The 20,142-nt window shown below is 48.0% G+C and overlaps 2 protein-coding genes across 18 annotated transcripts in view; one reads left to right on the top strand and one right to left on the bottom strand.

The window, feature by feature from the left end:
- Positions 1–13,081, bottom strand: part of ZFAND6 (zinc finger AN1-type containing 6) — a 76,231-nt gene extending 63,150 nt beyond the window's left edge. The window contains exons 1-2 of one of the 6 annotated variants that reach the window (XM_045452252.1): positions 12,919–13,067; positions 6,445–6,536 (exon numbers count right to left, since the gene is read on the bottom strand). The gene's annotated coding sequence lies outside the window, so the exon portion shown is untranslated. Of the gene's footprint in view, positions 1–3,312; positions 3,418–6,444; positions 6,537–12,918 lie in introns of those variants that run through there. The other 5 variants (XM_045452250.1, XM_045452253.1, XM_045452251.1 and 2 more) reach the window with 5 other exon arrangements.
- Positions 13,082–13,218: 137 nt separating this feature from the next.
- The window catches only part of BCL2A1 (BCL2 related protein A1), a 58,273-nt gene continuing 51,349 nt past the window's right edge, over positions 13,219–20,142 (top strand). For 2 of the 12 annotated variants that reach the window (XR_006705404.1, XR_006705400.1), the window contains exon 1: positions 13,233–13,594. The gene's annotated coding sequence lies outside the window, so the exon portion shown is untranslated. Of the gene's footprint in view, positions 13,595–16,217; positions 16,281–19,580; positions 19,687–20,142 lie in introns of all 12 variants that reach the window. The other 10 variants (XR_006705403.1, XR_006705407.1, XR_006705405.1 and 7 more) reach the window with 10 other exon arrangements.

Here is a 20,142-nt window from a genome sequence, read left to right as displayed (position 1 = left end):
CCTTGTAGATGGATATAAGTCACTGGTTCTAGGTTCTTTCAAGTTTTACCAACTTACTGCCTATTAACATTGTTTCCTTACGTCAGCAGAGGGAAAAAAATGCTGCATTCCCCCTGAATGGAGACTAACAATAGAAACTTTGAATGTAGTTATTAACCCCTCTAGATCACTTTCTTCCCCAACTGTTAAGGAATAAAATGGAGCTATCACGATTCTTATCTTGCCTCAACATTAGATCCTTTAAAGTTTTCTTCTCCCTCCAGAAAACTGGCTTCTACCTGTGAATGAAACCAATATACCGATGATCATCTGCCTCTGTGCCACGCAGCTACCGTACTGGCCTTGGCCTGACACAACCAGGGAGGGGCAGACTTTTAGTATATTGGTTTCAGACCAAGAAAATATCCATGATCTAAGTATTTAAGCACTAACACAAATTTTAAACATTCAAGGGAAGCCCAAACAATGGTTCTACTCAGGAGGTATTTATCTGTGTAAACTCTGACACATCCACAAAATTCAAATGCGTAGAAAAATGCATTTCAGGGGCGCCTGGGTGGCGCAGTCGGTTAAGCGTCCGACTTCAGCCAGGTCACGATCTCGCGGTCCGTGAGTTCGAGCCCTGCATCGGGCTCTGGGCCGATGGCTCAGAACCTGGAGCCTGCTTCCCATTCTGTGTCTCCCTCTCTCTCTGCCCCTCCCCCGTTCATGCTCTGTCTCTCTCTGTCCCAAAAATAAATAAACGTTGAAAAAAAAAAAATTTAAAAAAAAAAATGCATTTCATGGTAATTCTTCCACTAATTAAAACCGATGACTGAAGTTTTTTTCTTTTACTCAACTGTCAGGGAAACCCAAGTGTCTGGAAAACTGAAACCTCTTTACCCGTAACAAACAAAATGACACATTAAAAAAAGTTTTCCCCCGAAACAAACACAATGACCAACACAGCGACATCAGACTAGCTCTGGAAGTTGGAGAGGCGATGTTATTGGCAACTGAGACAGAAACTCACAGAAAATGAGTTAAATTATTGAAATTGCAGCTGAACTAGACTAAGATTATACATGGTCAACTACTGTTGCGTCAGGGAGTGACAGCCTGCCTCCCATTTATCAATTAACGCAGTGTTTTTAGTTGTCTTGAGTTTTGCTGTCAAACAACTTTTTCACTTTAACCCAGAACATCGGTTAGCAAGTTCATAACCCCAACAGCTGAGGCCCGGCCTCCCCGCTGCACACGAGCTGCCCAGGGCACAAGATCAGCAGTTAGTGCCCAACAAAGAGGGCTCCCGCAGACAGACGGGACCGGGGTCGAGAACGGCTGCGTGCGCACAGTCCTGGCATCTAACGGAAAAGCTACGAGATACCGGAAAGGCGCTCACATGCCATCTCAGGCTGCAGATCGACACACGCCAACTCCGTTTCTCTAGCCTACCGACAACCCGGAGGTGCACAGGCAGTGACAAAGGCTGTCCGCACCTGCCCAGAGGCAGGGGTGTGGGCGGCCCCCCAGCAGCCCCTCTACAACGTCTGCGCACAGCTCCTGGGGGGAGAGCACCTCTTCTGCGTGCGCTTATGGGACAGAGCGCCCACTGCAAAACCTGTCTCAACGGCAGCCTGGTACTTACTGGCAGCGACACGTACAGTAAGTACGATACCCCACGACGATGTAATTGTCCACTTACGCAGGAAAAAATGTGCCCAGTTTTCTTCAGCTCATCTCAACGTCCAGAAAAAGGATTTAGATTCATCTACAACTTGGAAAATGGGACTTAGAGTAGGTTATCAGTTTAGGCAAAAGCTAATCACCAAACCAGAGAGCCTCAGAGGTGCACCCTGACAGAGCGTTTAAGGGGCATTTCCCATTAGAGAAATCGTGAGGCACATCCTGCCGGTGGCGGCATAAACTGGCATCACCTGTGTAGAAAGCAATGTGGCCACTGAAGTGTTCGTATCCTTCCATCTACGTAAACCCGCTGGGGATTCTTCCAAAAGAAAAATAATCTTGGGGTGGAACGGGGAAAGAGGAAATCTTTTGAAACGTACAAACAGAAGTCTGTTTAATGCAATACTATTCAAAGTGGTGAAAAAGTAGGAACGGTCTGAGTGTCGTACAGGCAAAAGACTAGGTAAATTAAGGTCCCACTAACCTAAAATAACGATGAAACTAAAATAATTTTAACGGATGATACAGTTTCGTGAAAGAGAGTATAAAGCCGCACTAACTGACCATCATGGGGAAAACACAAGAACCTGGTGAAGTACAGAAGAGGGAAAACATAACAGCACCACACAACGCTCTCACGGGTGTCGTGGGTGACTTTTTCTGATTTTACCATCGTTGTTCTGGGACGGTTTAAGCAATGCTAGAACAGGCAAGCACTGATCAAAAAAGCTTTGCATGAGCTGAAGGTGCAGCAACGTACTGCAAACGCAATCACACAATCACACTGGCCGAAACGCTGAGCCGGCTCGGCAGGGCACTCGGCCGGCGATTACTCAAATTAACTTTTACTCCCCGATTTCTCGATCAAAGGGCAGCAAGGTAAAGAAAACACTCCGGTACCCAAACCACTGTAGTTATTTATCAGTAAAAAAGTGTCAACAGACTCGCAGATACTTTTTACAAAGTTTTGACCGCCTACCTATAGCCTTCGAAACTATAAACGCATCCATTTCCTGTTTCAAAAGGGCGTTTCTTACCTCTACCCTTCAAAGAAAGGAAGTTTGAATGAAGGAGAAGGCAGTTTTACCTTGTTCTACACGGAATGCACTCGATGAGCTTTTAAAAAACAAAATCACGAGCCTACTAAATCTCCAAACTTACGCTACCCTGAAGGCGGTGGGGGAGAGGGCGCCCTGGGGGCAAAGGAGGAACTCAAAGGGCTGGCACTTCAGTCCCTTGGACATCAGAAACGTGCGCCCACCGCAGGTGCCTCTCCCGGCACTCAGCACCCCAAGTTTACGGAAAACGACCCACCGCACACCTCAAGATGTCATTTATAAAACCGACAAGCGACTGCTCCCACGTCCAGCCCCAGAGAAAGCCTGTCGCCGGAGAGGACTTCGATCCCCACGATCTCAGTGACACTCAATTTCTGAACTAAAGATCACGATAAAACAAAGTCAAGTTTGATTCTCTCAACACCTATTTCCTGTGCAAACAGCCCTTTTGTTCTGCTTCCCTGCTTGATTTTAATGTTCAGTTTGCGTCAGAAAACAGCCACAGTGACAAAACCTAGCATACACAGCAGCACACAGGAGCAAGAGAGTAAAATAAAGGGTTATTAAAAGATCGGAACAGAAATCCTACCCACAAAACCTGCACAATTTTCTGTTTGCTTCCCCTCAGATTAACTTCACTTGAAGCTGTGCTCCGCCGCAACCAAGCCTGAGCCGCAGGCTCCTCCTCCTGCGTGCCTACTGGCCGAGGACGGGACGCCCCGCCCCGCTGGCCAGGCCCGTCGCTGTGATTGGAGGCGGCGCACATCCATCATCTTAAAGAACTTTTCCTTGCTAGCAGGTTCGGCCGCACACTCTAAAACCCCCTGATAAGCTGGTTTCTTAAAGAAACAGGAGGTCGTGTTTCAGTTTTCCCATCACATCCTGTTTGCTTACTCTTTTGTCTGGGCAAAAAAATAAATACTCTACGTAACGGCAACGAAAACCTGACAGAAGCAGCTTTAATTTGCAGTTCAGTGACCAACTGTTTAAAATGCAATGCTTTTAGCCTAAATCATGTCGTATTTCTACAGAGCCGTGAAGGTAAAGTTACACTTTATAAGACAGACTCCTTTTTCAATAGAGTTCACATTTTGTCTGAATTTTTTAAAGTGGCAACAGAAAATCCACTGCAAAATTTTGCTAAAAGGAACAAAACAGTATTTACTCTAGGACTTAAAAATGCGATGATTTCAAGTATGGAAGATATATAGCACTAACATCCTAACTGCAAAATATTTCTAAGTTACCAAATTCACTGATACTATGTTCTCAGCATCACAACAAAGTAAAAATGTTGGTGACATCAAACCCTGACATCTCTACTTAAAAGGGAAGGGAAACACGGAGGCAGAAACACTATTTCCGTATCAGCAGGGTTAGCGGTCTGACCTGAGCACTCTGCCACGGCCAACACGGAGCCACTGCGAGCCGACATCCACAAAAGGGAAAGGCAACCTGCTCCAAAGACACATCCACATACAAAGTTCAGGAAGGTTGAAGTTGCCTTATACTTAAAATTACGGTTGCCTTTTTAAAAAAGGGAGACCAAACTTTGCAGCCCACTGGAGCATTCGTTCACTTAAGGGGGCAAGGGCGCGCCGAGGTGCAGCCAAAGGTAGGGTATATTCGCCCCAGAAAATGCGAAGTCACATTGATGTTACCTCCATAGACTCTACAGTCTCTACCCAAGCACTCGGATTTTGCAACAAACCAAAAGACCGACCATGACTCTATACATTACTAAGTTTGCTGTATGTTACTATCTTTACTTAAGTTAGAACTGCTTATGTTTTAGTTCCTTGGCCCATCAAATATTACTGTCACTAATTCTTACCTGACCGAATAGCATCGTTCAACTTGTTCAGTAAAGTGTAATTTTCACCTGTACCAAAAATTTTAACTGACTTATGAGAAAAACCAAAAGAGTAAGGCAAATTAAAGTGGTTCTTCTTAAAAATACTTTCAATAAGTTTCCACAACAATTTTTTAAGTTAAACGTACGGTTTACAAAGCTCAGAATCTTGCAAGCGTCATTCCTCACAGAAAACCCATACACTACAACACAAAGCCAACAAACTTGTTTTGAATACAAAGAGAAGTCTGTATGAAACTGAAAATGCACATAATTGCAACTAGACATGAATATGGAATAATACCCTGCAGAAGCCCAAACAGCTGCATCATCTATTATGCCTTTTAAGTGGACAAATTGAAAGGGCCAATTCACAGAGGCCTAGTCCCAAGATCCTTTGCAAGGATTCACTGCTGTGAATGCTCAGTACTTCACGAGTCAAGTTCAGGTTTTCTTCCCGCCGTGTGGACACTCTTGCAAAAGAACACTGGAAGCAGAAGAGGTACAGGAGCAGGTACAGAAAGGGTACACAAATTGAGTTACAGCATAAAACCTGGAAAAGAAAACGTTTTAGATGGCCACAGTTTGATAGGGTTATAGGAAAAGATGGCAAACATTTAAATCTTAAAATGTGGCAAGCATAAAATTAGTACACAGTTACAGGAACCAAAAAACCTTTGCTCTGACATCAATTTTTCACTTCAGAGTTAATTATTTGTATAAAATAGACACCTATCACATACACTAAAATAATACCGCGACCCCTCTCGATCTGTAACCAATAAAGAGATGTGGACTTAGTTATGCTGGATTGTTCGGAGATCTCTAGGACCTACTTGGAAGAACTTCATGGTGACAAATACCATTTTAGGTGGCTCACAGTTTAAAAATACGAGGATTTTGTTCCATTTCTCAATCAGTAGAAGAAAACAGCAAAACGAAGTAAAAGGAAAGCAATACCACGACCGAGATTATTTGAAAACAGTATCGCTTCATGGAACAAGAGGCCAGCGAAAGCTCCAAGGCTCCCTGATTGCATGTGACAATACCACTTTTTGAACACTGAGTGTTCAAAGGATACACAGTATATTCTTGGTGGGGGAGGAGCTCAGAAGCTTCCCCAAACCTATTAACGGACCAGAGTGTAGAAGATAACAAGCCAGAACAACCTGGTCCCATCTCACTTTAAAAACACCCTCCCTAAAGAGGAAGTGCCCAGATTAACTTTTGGTCTGGTACAGAGCAGGATAGGGTGAAAGCTTTCTTAGTATCTTAAAGGGCTGCAAAGAGCTCAAACTATTCCTCTTACAACAGAAATTAATCCTTGGCATGATCCCTGGACACCAACAGGTGGGTTTATGCAGTAGTTGATAAAAAGGGCCAGCTTGACATTCTCAGAGCATGACCGGGTCACTAAAGATATGGTCTGAAAACCACTATCTAATGGGGGAAAAATATATACACGTATACTTAAAGAAATATTTCCCTGACAAATATACACTGCTTACAAAGGTGAGGCCCGTATTTGAGTTTCCAACTCCTGATGTGTGTCTTCCGTCCATTAGAGGAAAACGACAAAAGGTGAGCCCTGGCAGCAAGGGAGTGGTAAAGGCCCCTTCAGCAAACTACTAATCACAAAGGGAACATTAAGGATAGAAAAGCACAAAACAAGCTGAGGTGTCTTTCTAGAAGACAATAAATTGCTTTGTTTTAAATCTAATGGGATAAACAAGGTCACCAATAACTGTAAACAAAAAAGGAACAGGGAGCACAGTATCAGGACCAAAGTATAAATAAAGGAAAAAGCAATCACAGTATTCAACTCTTAAGACTGAATAACTGTAACGTTTCAGGTGCCAAATAACATACCACAGACGATCGGAGGAAACTGCTAGACACAGAAAAATGATGGAAAACAGACTGGCCGACTTGTAGGTTCCCTCTCTCCTTAGCAGCCTAAGCTAGAAAAAAATAAAAGATAAAAAGATAAATGATCCACGCTAATTATTTAATAAGATTAATTTTTATATAGTTGTCAAAAAAAAGCTGTTTTTTTTACAACAGTCATGGGAAAAATTTTTTAAATTATACTCACAGACAGCTAACAATTTTGAAATGCACAAGGTGAACAGGTAACATCCTCGGATGACTATAAAGTAATGTTCAAAGTCAATACGAAGGTTATTAACTCATCAAACATTCTGAACCCCTACTACACACTGGGCACCACGAGCTGCTGTGGACGCCACCACAAACTGTCCCGCCCCTGGAGAGACTCAGGGTCCAGAGTCAGCTCTGTTGTCCAACAAGGATGTGACAGGAACCACAGCAATTTTCGGCTTTCCGGGAGTCACGTTAAGACATTAAAATAGTTCAATTAACTGTCGTCATATATTTTACTTAACACAAACCACATAAAATGGCATTACTTCGATAAGTAATCATTTTTAAAACTGAGGTTGTCTTTTTCTTTTTTTTGTACTGCAAATCAAGTTCACATTTCATACTTACAGACCAACTCGGACTTGCCATATTTCAACAACCAGTAGCTACTTGAATTTCTGTCTCTGCTGTCCACACTAGCCACGTGTGCCTGCTAGGCAACTGGTATGTTACTAGTAGACTGAGGAACTGAATGTTTACTATTACTTAATTTTACTTAATTTCAATAGCCACAAGTGGCTATGTACCAGATTGGAAACAACAGCTCCAGCGGAAGAAACAGACACGAAATAAGACAAATCACACACACTTAATGAATTGCAATTATTACAAATGTTTGCAGAGGAAATGTCCGATATGAAGTGAGTAAATACAGCCAACGGAAGGACTACACCTCTTTTGGCACCTTTAAGGAAGGAGTCTTCAAGGAACTCACAATTAAGCAAAAAGGCACAGCCTATGCAAAGGTCTTGAGTGGAGGAAAACTGAAAACACGGTAGAAATCATGAAGGAGAGAAGCAAGGGGTGAGATAATCTAACTTGTAGGAGGCTGACTTGGGTCCCAGAAAGCAGACAGGACAGGAAGGCGGGGAGCAGAAGCAGCCCTGTCTAGGATACAATGTGAGTCCCCCAAAGTAGCCTCCAGCAGCCCCACTGCCCGCTCAGTAAACTGCAGTCATGCCAACCTTCCGTCAAACCCTAATCAGGTCAAGCTCTGCGGCCCTCCTTGTGCCAGCGGTTCTCTGTGCTTGGAAGCCTCCCCCAGCTCTTTCTGGATCTTAGAACTCTGCGTCACAGTTCCAACTTCTCCACGGCACAAGCTTTGGGCTCAAAACTATTTATTTACAAGGCAACTCTTACCAGACAATTTTGCCAGAGACATTCAGTGTGCCGCCGTTATTATTATTATATTATTATTTTCATGTTCTGGAAGATTGGGGAAGCTAAAGAAAACTCCCCAAACAAACCTTGGTACCACATCAGGCTTAAATGTGACATCCTCACAAACACGTTCTCAGGACATCCAATTAGCACCTTCCAATCTCTATCAGCACACCCAATTTCTTTCCTTCCTGGTACTTGCCAAAGTCCAAAAATTCTTTATTCATTGGTTTGTCGACAGCCTCGCTTTCCCAAAGACCGTGAACTCTGAAAGCAGAGGCCCCGGACAGTTCACAGCCGCAGCCTCAGTACCACGCACCCCCCACCTCACCCCACCCCCAGCACGGAGCACCTGCCAGGAAGACTGGTAAGTAAATATTTCTATCTGTCACGTGTCAGGATGTAAGGATCACAGCTAAAGCCCTTCTCAAAGGAGTATTCAACAGCATTAAATTTTTTTATTATTACACAACACAAACCATTAAGTGTAGAAGTAGATTTTACGTTTTTAACCTAAAAATTCAACCCCCCCCCAAAAAGTGAAGACCCTGAGGAATCAACTAAAAATCCCAAGGACAAAGCAACAGCCAAAAACTGGGGGAGGAAAAGGGAGGGAGACTTACAGCAACAAAATAAAAATACATTATTATGCCCAATTACTGAAACAATGCGTGCCAGTATCAAGTCCTTCATACTGAACAGAAGCTAAAAAGAACCAAGTATATATATGCTTTCAGTATACGATAAAAGCTTTATTTCAAGGCAACAAGAAAAAGATTTTTGTTAATGGGGCTAAAACAACTAATTATTGAGGAAAAATAAGGGAGGTTATTTCACTTCACATATTACGTCAAAACAAGCCCCGGGTGAATAGAGAGAGGTAGATGTGAAAATGAAACCACAAAAGAACTAGAAGAAAACAGTTATCTGGACAAGAGAATCCATTAAGTACAAAAGTAAAGGAGAAGCCATAAAATTTCTTAAAAGGTAAAAACTCAAGTTTAAAAAAAAACAAAACACTGTAAGCAAATAGAAGGGAAATGAAGAACCAGGGAAAAGATGTTCAGCGTGTGACAAAACGCTGCTATCCTAAATCTATAAAAGAACAAAAAGGCATCGCAATGATAAAACACCACCCCAAATGAGTAAAAGACAAATTAGAAGAAACAATACCCACCACTCCATTCATCATCATAATTAATCTAAGAAGTACATCATGAATCTTATGAAAAGGGAAGGCACGAAAGAAAATCAAGTGTTGGTAAGGATATGGAGGAGAAGACGTGTATTGTCTCACATTTTTTGGTAAACTTTATACTGGTTTGGCCAACTGTGTATTATAACGCTAGTTAAATTTTTAAAGTAAGATTAGGCAATATTTCTAAAAAGACAAAAAATGTTCACTTGCTTTGACTCTGTAAGACAGATCGAATCCTAAAGAAAGATGTAGCTCTTAAGAGCGTCTTCACCACAGGGTGACGGTGACAAAGAGATAAAGCAACAAGTCACACCCAGCAGGTGAGGAACCACAGGAGGATGGAAATGGCATGTGCCCTGGCAGAACCCTGTCACTACCTGTGGCTCTAACTTCTGCCCTCAGGTCGAAGACAAGAACCAAGCAAACCACGTCAGAGGACAGGTTCTAGGAGAAGCGCGGCAGAGTGACCCAGTGGGCAGGGACTGTGGACTGTGAGCGCATCCCTGAAGGAGTGCCATCCAAGCAGAAATACGGTGGAGTGTGCCAGGCAGGAAAACCCAACAACTTTGACGCCAGCAGCTCGGCATGCTCAGGAAGCCCAAACAGACCAGGACAACAGCGGTGCGGGGCTCGGGGACAAGGCAGGGTCGGCCTCCCAGGGCAACGCTGTCCCGACAGAGCCTGACACGAGTCCCAGCTGCATGTCATGTGGAAAAGACATATCGGGTTTTGAGGCCAGTCTAAAAAAAGTTAAGTAAAACATCTCGATAACTTCTAATGCTAATTACTTACAGAAATCGTAATATTTTGCGTTTAGCAAATTATATCTCACCTGTTTCTTTTTTTAACACGGCTATCAGGAAATTTTAAATTACTTATGTGGCTCCCGTTATATTCCCGTTGGACATTACTGCTCTAGGGTTTAGGTGCCACAGTAAAAAGTTTCAATTTTATTTTGTGTATTGAAAGTCATCAGAGGGTGCTGAGCCTCTGATGTACACATTTAAATTACTGCCGTCCACAGGAGTAGCGCCCAGACTACAGGAGAGCGGACACAGGAGCAAGGGTACCACGCGGATGACTACTGGTGCCATCCTGTGTACAACAGAGGTGCGGAGACAGATCGTCTTTGGGGGAAGTCGTGAAGGGAGAGGCAGTCTAGTGTGGTTTATGATTCCACTTTCAACCTTCCAGAACGTCCACGACCGAAAAGGCTGGGGGTACACTGGCCAAAACGTTAACAACAGTTACCTATTCTTTGTAACTTTCTATTTCTTCTGGAAGTTTGGGGGGGAAACACACATTGCCCTTAACACAAAAAGGAGGCCTTTTTAAAGCTTTTAAGGATACATGCGTTTTTGGTAGGGTGTAACAGCCCTACCAAAAAAGCGCACCCTGCTCTCTGCAAACTACACATGCTGGCAAACTACCACACACCCCCTCTACTGGGTCCTTGAAGTCAAGTTACTCGAAGCTACGTATAAATGCCTATTACTCGCACTCGCCATTTTCCGCAACCGAATAGCCCCCTACCCCTGAGCGCACTGCCGGGGGCGTGATGCGCGGCACACAGCTCTGGAGGGCACACACCTTGGGGTGCCCGCGGGGCCGGGGATAAGGGACTCAAAGGTACTCAAATGTGTGGTGAACTTATCCTAACAGCGAGCACACATCCTTCTCCAAAAACGTTCCACAGGACACACACGGTGTGAGCCCACAGAAGAGCACCCGGGTCCCAATCCTCTCCCGTAAAGCAAGGCTCTGCCATCTGACAGGTGCTTCCCTTACCCGAAGTCTGCAAAGCTAGGAGGATAAACTGAGGACAGGTTTCTCTTCCAGGAGTATGCTACGGAAAAAGAGAAGGTTTAAGGAATTTGCCAGAGATTACACAAAGCGGGGTGGCACAGAGTGCTTCATTTCACACGCAATCGAGTGTTTTTTTCCTACCGTATTTACTTCTGCGTTGAGAAAGCAGCGAGCAAACGGTGCCCGACTTCGCAGTGTGGTTTCAAAGGAAAAAGCGTCCTTCCACGCACCTTGACGGGAATCTTCGTTTCTCCTGCACCTGGTTCAAAACCTATTGGCCAATCTCTACGGCTGCGAATCTTCCATTAAAATACACCTATTTTCCTCCTGACCACCTAAGACTCCCTAACGCAAGCTACCGGCATTGTTCACTCCAGAGAATGTCTGGCGCTCATGCGCCAGGAGCCAGAAAACAAGAAATGCTCCCAAGAACACGGCTGCTGATAGCAAAGCATGGTGCAAAATATTTCCAAGTGCCTAACCCTACTCGAGGCGAACACAGTATCATACAGCGAAGAAATGATAGATGGCCACCCGCTCTTTTCACAACACTTAAAAGAAAAGCAATCTGGGGGCGCCTGGGGGGCTCAGTCGATTAAGCGTGTAGCTTTGGCTCAGGTCATGATCCCGCGGTTTGTGAGCTCCAGCCCAGCGTCGGGCTCTGTACTGACAGCTCGGAGCCTGGAGCTTGCTTGGGATTCTGTGTCTCCCTCTCTCTCTGCTCCTCCCCTGCTCACACTCCGTCTCTCTCCCAAAAAAAAAATAAAGATTAAAAAAAAAAAAGAAATATCTATTGGAGGGGCGCCTGGGGGCTCAGTCAGTTAAGCGTCTGACTTTGGCTCAGGTCATGATCTCCTGGCTCATGGGTTCGAGTCTGGCGTTGGGCTCTGTGCTGACAGCTCGGAGTCTGGACCCTGCTTCGGAGTCTGTGTCTCCCTCTCTCTGCCCCTCCCCCGCTCACGCTCTGTCTCCGTCTCAAAAATAAACATTAAAACAATTTTTTTTTTTTTAAGAAAAGAAGCAATCTGGACAACCCACTGCTTGAACACACACCTGTAGGTGGTGGAAAAAAACAGGGGAATGATAAACACCCAGTTGACTGGACTGGATTGATGACCTACGTAAGGGGGAGGGGGAACAGAGCAGATAAGAAACCCAGGGGCAGATCCAAGTTTTATTCCAGTTTCTGGTTTGGGAGCGACAAGTCCAGGATTTTCACTCTGTTTTTCTCTTTATACGCTGCGGGGCTGTGCGTTCTTCTGCGACAGCAACTATGTCTTTCGATACTTTTTTTTTCCCCCTTTGCTTTTCGGAAGACGGCTTTCCTGAGCGTTAACTGCTGTGCGGAGAGGCGTCCACGCGGGACGGGGAGACTGCGAGCAGCTGGGGCAGACCCGCACGCCCAGGAAATGGTCACCGAAGCCCAGACAATAGCCCCTCCAGTCCCACGCTGGCCGCCGGCACCCCGCCCCCCGCCCGCTCCCTTCCTTCCACCGTAAAACGCCCACGGAAAAAAGTGGAGGCAGCCGGCTGGGTAAAGTCAGATGTGCCCATTTTGCAGGAACGGAGCGCTTCCCCCCGGAAGCTGTGGACGGTGGCCCTACGGTCACTAACCGCCTCCCCCCGCCCCACCCCTCCCCACCCCACCGACCCAGGCGCCCCCGGGGTGTCACACGGCGCCCCTGCCCGGCCCCCCCGCACGCCCCGACACGCCGCTGCGGGGGAGGGGCGCTCGGGACCCCCGCCCCCCGCCCGCGCCGTGACAGGCGGGACCCCCGCCCCGGGGCCGCAGCAGGTGGAGGCCCGCGTCCCCGGGACCCCAGGACCCCCGCTCGCCAACTGCTCGCTACCGGGCCGGGGGTCCGCGAGCGCAGCCCCCGGCCCGCCCCCCGCACTCGCTTCCGCCCGCCCGGGAGCGCCGCGGCCGCGCCTCAGCCGCGCCTCAGCCGGTGGGGGAAGGGAGCGGCCCCGGCCCCCCGGCCCCCCGGCCCCCCGGGCCCCGCCGCGCCGCTCACCTGGCGGCGGCCTTCCCCGCCTGCCGCGCTGCCCGCCGCCGCCGGTCGCCGGTCGCCGCCGGAGAGTGGGGACAGGTGAGGCCGCCGAACTCCTGCTCGCTCCGGCCCCGCCGCCGCCGCCACCGGCCCTCCGTCCGCTGTTTATTAAACTTTTCTGTTTGGTTGTTCGGCCTGTGACGCGGCCGCGGGCCCGAGCTCCGCGATTGGCCGGCGCCCGGCGCTGACGCGGCGCCCCGCCCGCCGCCTAATTATTACCGGCCGGGAGGGGCCGCGGGGCGAGCGCGCGGGGGGCGGGGCCTGGCGCGCCGGAGGCGGGGCTGGGGCCCGCGGCGCTAGGCGATTGGCCGGCGCCCCGCGCGGAGCCGCTCCCCCGCCCTTACCGCCCGGCGGGCGCTTCCTGAACTCGGCTCCGGCGGCTGCCGGCGCGCCGGCGGGGTTGGAGAGTGAGGGGGCCGGGGGCCGGCGGCGGCCCCCTCCGTCTGGGGGAGGTCCGTTCTGCCCCCGCCCGCGGCGCTGGGAAGTGTGTGCTCCACCTGCCAGTTGGGCCCGAGGGGACGCGGAGCCGGCCCCGCGTGCAACCGCGTGCCCTCAGCCCCGCGAGCGCAGGGTCCGAAGTCTGGGGGCGCCGGCGCGCTGAGGGGAGCGAGACTCGACGCGCTTGCCCACGAAGGCCCAAGTACGTGCACACGGGGACACACGCGCCCTCCCGAGACCCCGCCCAGCGGAGCGGTGCAAGCCGCCCCCGCAGTGTCCCGGACCCCAGGCTCCCGGGCAGCCCCGCGGGAGGCCCAAGATCACAGCTCCAGGGCATTCAGCCCCACCTTGAGGGAGGGTGGGGCCGACCGGCGGAGGCCAGAGGGTTCTATTTTCAGATCTGATGTTTTATTCTCCGCGAGTTTTTTGCATTAGTGTTGTTCAAAACTACAGTATCAGAATCCTAGGTGTCTGGATTGCTGAGCTTTTTGGTGCTGTTGACGATGTAAAGCTTGAAGTGAGTACCTCACTGTCTTCGCCCCAGTGGGGTCTCACTTTGGGGAGTCAGATCTTCGCGGGGCTGGCCGTGTAAAGGTTAGGTCTCCTGCAGCAGGACTTGGGGATAAGAAGTGGTTAACCATTGAGAAGATGCAGGCCAGAAGGGCTTCAAGGAGGAGGTGGCCTGCATTGGCTTTGCGCACTGCAGAGTGCATAGGGCTTGGCCATGCTGGGATCCCAAAGCAGCGTTTTCCTGCTCTCCTAAAGAGGCCGGAAGGTACAATCGGGAGTTGAAGAACAGGGTGACGTGTTGTGAGGTGACCGCTGCTTCAGGGCGAAGCAGGGAATGTCTGTCCCATGTCAAGTGGAGGCTGGTGTCAGGGTAGAACGGGCACGGCGGTAACCTGCAGGGAGCTTGCCCAGGGCCTAAAGGTATTCGTCGGGTGGGCATTCACGTTCAATTTTAAAAACACAAACCTTAGGTTAACCCATGAGAAGGGGATTTTGGCCGAGAGTGTCGTCTCTGATAATGGAGACCAGGTTATATCGGAGAAAGTCCCAGAAGCCAAATTGAGTATTTCGCTTTCCTTGGTGGGAAATGGGAAGCCATAATAGAACAAAAAGAACTATAGAAAGGGAAATGGTGGATTGTGACCATTTGGTGGGTTCTGCTGGAACCAGGAATGATTTTGCAGCCTGGTTTTCTTTCAGCTTCTTCACTGCCCTCCTGTCATTGGAGAACTGTATGGAAAGAATTTAGGATCTTGGCCACAGTTCACATCCCCACTCAGACACATTTTTGACTCGGCGATGTTGAGCCATACCCATAACTCCTTGGGTCTCAATTTCCTATTAGTTTGGGGAACATCAGTGAACAAAACAAAGATTTTTCTTTCTAACGGAGGGGGTACAAGCAAAACAGTCGTACGTTTTGTGTTGTTAGAAGGTGGTAAGAGGAGCACCTGGGAGCGTACAATTTCGGCTCAGGTCACCATCTCGCAGTTCATGGGTTCGAGCCCCGCGTCGGGCTCTGTGCTGACAGCTCAGAGCCTGGAGCCTGCTTTGGATTCTGTGTCTCCCTTTCCGTCTGCACCTCCCCCTTTTATGTTCTGTCTCTCTCTCTCTCTAAAATAATTAAAACATTTTTAAAAAATGATGGTAGGGCATCTGAGTAGCTTGGTCAGTTAAGCGTCTGACTTCGGCTCAGGTCATGATCTCGCGGTTCGTGAGTTCAAGCCCCGCGTCGGGCTCTGTGCTGACACCTCAGAGCCTGGAGCCTGCTTCGGATTCTGTGTCTCCTTCTCTCTCTGCCCTTCCGCCACGTGTGCTCTCTCTGTCTATCAAAACTAAATAAAAATGTAAAAAAAAATTTTTTTAAAGATGGTAGGAGGTAGAGACAAGAAAACGTAGAGCGGGGTTGAGGATGGAGAGGCAGGTTGTATTAAACACGCCGTCAGCATAGGCGTCCCTGAGGAGGTGGGGTCTGAACAGAATTGTAAGCGGTAAGGGGGGTGACCTATGAAAATAACCTAGGGGAAGAGCATTCCAGCCTGAGAACGGTTGGGCACACGGGCCTCGAGGCAGGTGACCCGGGTAGGATACTGCTGCTGTGAACACTTGTCTACGGGTGTTTGTGGGCACACAGGTTTCCACTTCTCTTGGGTACGTACCTAGGACTGGAATTATTGGGCCGTTTCGCTGCTTCTGTTTTAATCCCTTGAGGAATTGGTAACACTGTCGTCCAGAAGGGATGCGCTGTGTCACGTCTGCAGGGGCAAGGAGTGAGGGTTCAGTGCCTGCACACCCTTGGCCACACTGCTGCCCGTCTGTCTCCTGGGTTATATATAGCCCACCCCAGTGAGGACCAATGTCTGGTGGTCGTGATTTGCATTTGTCTGATTGCTGATGATGTTGAGTGTCTTTTCATGTGCTTATTGGCCACGTGTGGATCCTCTTTGGAGACATGTCTATTCACATCCTTTGTTCATTTTGAAATAGGGTTATTCGTCTTTTATTTGGGGTTGTGAGGGTTCTTTACGTATTCCGAACACAAGTGCCTTATCAGATACATAATTCGCAAATATTTTCTCTCATTTGTGGTTTGTCTTTTCACTTGCTTCATGATATCATTTGAAGCGTCGAAGCTTTTCATTTTGCCTTATCCTTTTGAGTCCTTCTCTCCGCAACATCAAATTAGTCACAAATTTCACGGATTTGGCCTTAGAGATATCTCTGAAATGTACCCCCCTACCCACTGCCGTGTACACCCCCTTATTATTTCTGGCCTGAACTTAAGCAGTAGCCTCCAATCCTATTCTCTCTTCTAGGCCCCACCCTGATGGCCCTCCAGCTGTTTCCAGAAGGCGCTCCCTGAAACACAAATTGAGCAGGTCAGACCTCTGCGGGTTCCGCATTCCTCCTGGCACAGGTCTCGAACTCTTCCAGTAAGAGTACCCGCAGCATTTAAAACATTGGGGTTGCAGGGCCGTGACCCAGACACCGTGAATCAGAATCTCTAGGAGATGAACCTGTGCATCTGGGTCTAATAAGCCCCCGGGGGGGTTTTATTCTCAGAACAGTTATGCCTACAACAGTGGTTCTAAGCCAGGGGTGGTTTTGTTCCCCAGGGGACATTTGGCAATGTCTGCAGACATTTTTGGTGGTTACACCTGGGGGAGGGGGTGTGGCTGTCACCCAGTGACGCCCTGCAGAGAACCGTCAGCCCCGAATGTCAATCGTGGTGAATTGAGAGCCCTGGCTGTGTTTGTAGGAGATAAAATACAGACCCGCGTTTGGGAACCTCCTTGGTTCCCAACTCCATCAGAGGTCTATGGCTCTGTAAGAACCATCCCCAACTTAGTGGCTTGAGACAACAATTGACTCTTTCTCATGATTCTGTGGCTGGGCCGGGCAGTCCTGCTGTCCCCCGCCCCCCCCCCCCCCCCCCCGGGCTCTTGCTGGAGACCGCTGAGCTGTGCACCTGTCCCGTTGGGTCTCTGGTTTCACGGACGTTTCATAGTGTGGAGGTTTTGGAGATACAAACGGTGTGAGCTTGAATGCTACTTGTGCCGTATCCTGCTGATCACAGAGGGTCACAAGACTCAGATTCAAGGAGTAGAGAGAGAGACCCTACTTTTTAAAGCAAGGAACTCGCAAAGATTTTGTGGCCGTGTTAATCCACCAGCAGCCTACCTTTTTAATGCTGTCTCCAAGGGCCTGCCTCCTTGTCACCTCAGTGGGGGACGCACCAGGGCCAGAGGAGAGAGTCGGCGGCTCCAGGCAGTGGGGAAGAAGTACCCCCAGGAAAACTTCTCAGAGACTTGTGTTAGCAGGATGTCCCTTCTCGTGACTTTTCATCAGAGTCTAAACCAAAGGTTCTGAAACGTTTTAGGCTCGGGACCCTCTCACACTCAAAAATTATTGAGGACCACTGGGTGGCTCAGTCGGTTGAGTGTCCAACTCTTGATTTCAGCTCCGGTCATGGCCTCAGGGTCATGGGATCGAGCCCCGAGTCAGGCTCGGCATTGAGCGTGGAGCCTGTTGGGGACTCTCTCCCTCTGCCCCACCCCTCTCTTTCTCTCCCAAAAAATGAATAAACTTAAAAAAAATTATTGAGGACCCCAAATAACTTTTATGTTGGTTATATCTACAAATGTTTATTGTATTAGAAACTAAAAATAAGACACTTTATTTTTTTTTTTAATTTTTTTTTTTTCAACGTTTATTTATTTTTGGGACAGAGAGAGACAGAGCATGAACGGGGGAGGGGCAGCGAGAGAGAGGGAGACACAGAATCGGAAACAGGCTCCAGGCTCTGAGCCATCAGCCCAGAGCCCGACGCGGGGCTCGAACTCCCGGACCGCGAGATCGTGACCTGGCTGAAGTCGGACGCTTAACCGACTGCGCCACCCAGGCGCCCCAAAAATAAGACACTTTAAAAAAAGTATTGGTTTATTTAAAAAATAGTAATAACAACTTGTTTAGATGTTACTCATGTTGGCGTCGCCTGGGTAGCACAGTCCCTTGAGCGTCTGACTCCTGATTTCGGCTCAAGTCGTGCCCCAGGGTCGTGGGATTGAGCCCCACATGGGGCCCCACGCTGGGCATGGAGACTGCTCGAGATTCTCTCTGTCTCCCTCTGCTGCTTTCTCGCCCACACACTTTCTCTCTCTGTCTCTAAAAACGTAAAAATAAAAGTAAATTTCAGATGGAAATTAGCTATGTTTTCCAGAATACGAGTCAGTAAAAAGAGTGACACCGTGTTACATTCGTGCATATCTCTTTAAATTTTTTTTTGAATGTTTATTTATTTTTGAGAGAGAGAGAGTATGAGCGGGAGAGGGGCAGAGAGAGAGAGAGGGAGACACAGAATCCGAAGCAGGCTCCAGGTTCCATGCTGTCAGCACAGAGCCCGACATGGGGCTTCAACTCACGAACTGTGAGATCCTGACCCGAGCCGAAGTCAGATGCGTAACAGACTGAGCCACCCAGGCGCCACTGTGAACATCTCTAACATTTGGCTAAACAAAAGGCAGCCTGATTCTCATTTGTTTCTGCATTCTCTCTGATGCAATACCACACATCACGTAGCCTCTGGAAAGCTCTATTGTACGCTCATAAGAAAAAGGCAAATCATGAGTTAGTATTATAGTAAAAACAGTTTTGATGTCACAGACCCCCTCAGACTGTTTCAGGGACCCCTAGGGGTCCATGGATCACACTTGGAGAACCACCCAGGCTGTTCCAACTTGCCCAGGCTGCAACTCCCTGACTCGGACGTGATTCTGCCCATCCATGAACGTTCATTACATCCATTTTCCAGCCGTTTTATGACCTTACTCTCGTGTAGGTACTCTCGGCTTATCCCTACCAAACTCCTACTCATCCCTCAAAACCCACTGTAAAGGCATGCTACATGCTGAAGGCCTTCTTGACTCCTTTAGGCAAAGTCAGGACTCCTCCCTTACGTGTTTTCACACACTCTGTCCCTCCGTCTGCAGTAACACTTACCCTCCTTAAGTTGAAACTCATCAGTCTGTATGTTAGCCTTCTTGTTAAGCCAGAAAGGTATTTTTCTGAAGTTTGGGATTTTTTTGTTTCATATCGGAGTGAATTGAAGGTTGTAAATTGATCCATGTGCAAATCGCAAATGAAGGACCCTGACAGCTGTCCAATCCTCCCCTTCCTCCGGGTTCTGCTTGAGGCCTCCTTTATCATGTATTAACTTTTTGTGCATAACAGATGTCAGGTCTGTTATTCTGCCCCAGCACCGGTTCTGGCTTTATCGAAGCCCCGCGATAGGTTACCCACATCGGCTCAGAACAAGGCTCATTGTCCGGCGGGATCTGTCTTTCCATCCACTATGGCTCTTTTTCTTCTGAATTTTCCTAGAAGTTCTGATCTGTTCATGTCTCCAGGTTAACTTTGGAATCATTTTGCCAATTTCCAAGAAATAATCCTGCCAGGGGTGCCTGGCTGGCTCGGTCAGTTAAGCATCTGACTCTTGATTTCAGCTCAGGTCGTGATCTCACCGTGTGGGTTCAAGCCTCGAGTCAGGCTCTGTGCTGACAGCATGGAGTCTGCTTGGGATTCTCTCTCTCTGCCTCTCCCCCTCCCTCCCTTCCTCAGTCTCTCTCTCTTTCTCTCTCTCTCAAGATAAATACAAATAAACTTTTTTTTTTTTTTTAAAGAAACAATCCTGCCAGGATTTTAACTGGATTACATATGCCTATAAGGGTTTGGGGGAGCAGGGAGAGGAATGTGTATCTTCATAGAGTTTGGACGGCCCATCGAGAGGTCTGAGGGGGTTTCTTTTTTCATTTATTTGGCTTAAAAAAAGGCTCCCAACATATTTTGTTTCCTTAATTTTATATTAGTGAGTGAAATATTAAAGAGAAATGCACACAATCGTCGTATTTCTTCTTAATGATTCACTCATTTATATAATGCTTTGTTGATACTGGGGATAAATTGTCAGTTTTTTTCTTATATTTTCAAACAGGTCATTGATGATATAATTGGTACTTAATTCTATATATCTTATTTTATATCTAAGCACTTAACTGATCTTTTTAAAATACTCTTTAATAGGGGTGCCTGGCGGGGGTTGCTCAGGTCATGATCTCACGGTTTGTGAGTTCGAGCCCCGTGTGGGGCTCTGTGCTGACAGCTCAGAGCCTGGAGCCTGTTTCAGATTCTGTGTCTCCCTCTCTCTCTCTGCCCCTCCCCCGCTTGCTCACGCATCGCTCTCTC

The sequence above is a fragment of the Leopardus geoffroyi genome, chromosome B3 (assembly GCF_018350155.1).
Source record: "Leopardus geoffroyi isolate Oge1 chromosome B3, O.geoffroyi_Oge1_pat1.0, whole genome shotgun sequence".
Classification (NCBI taxonomy): Eukaryota; Metazoa; Chordata; class Mammalia; order Carnivora; family Felidae; genus Leopardus; species Leopardus geoffroyi.
The sequence above is the reverse complement of the archived record's forward strand: the minus strand, read 5'-3'. Positions and strand labels throughout refer to the sequence as shown.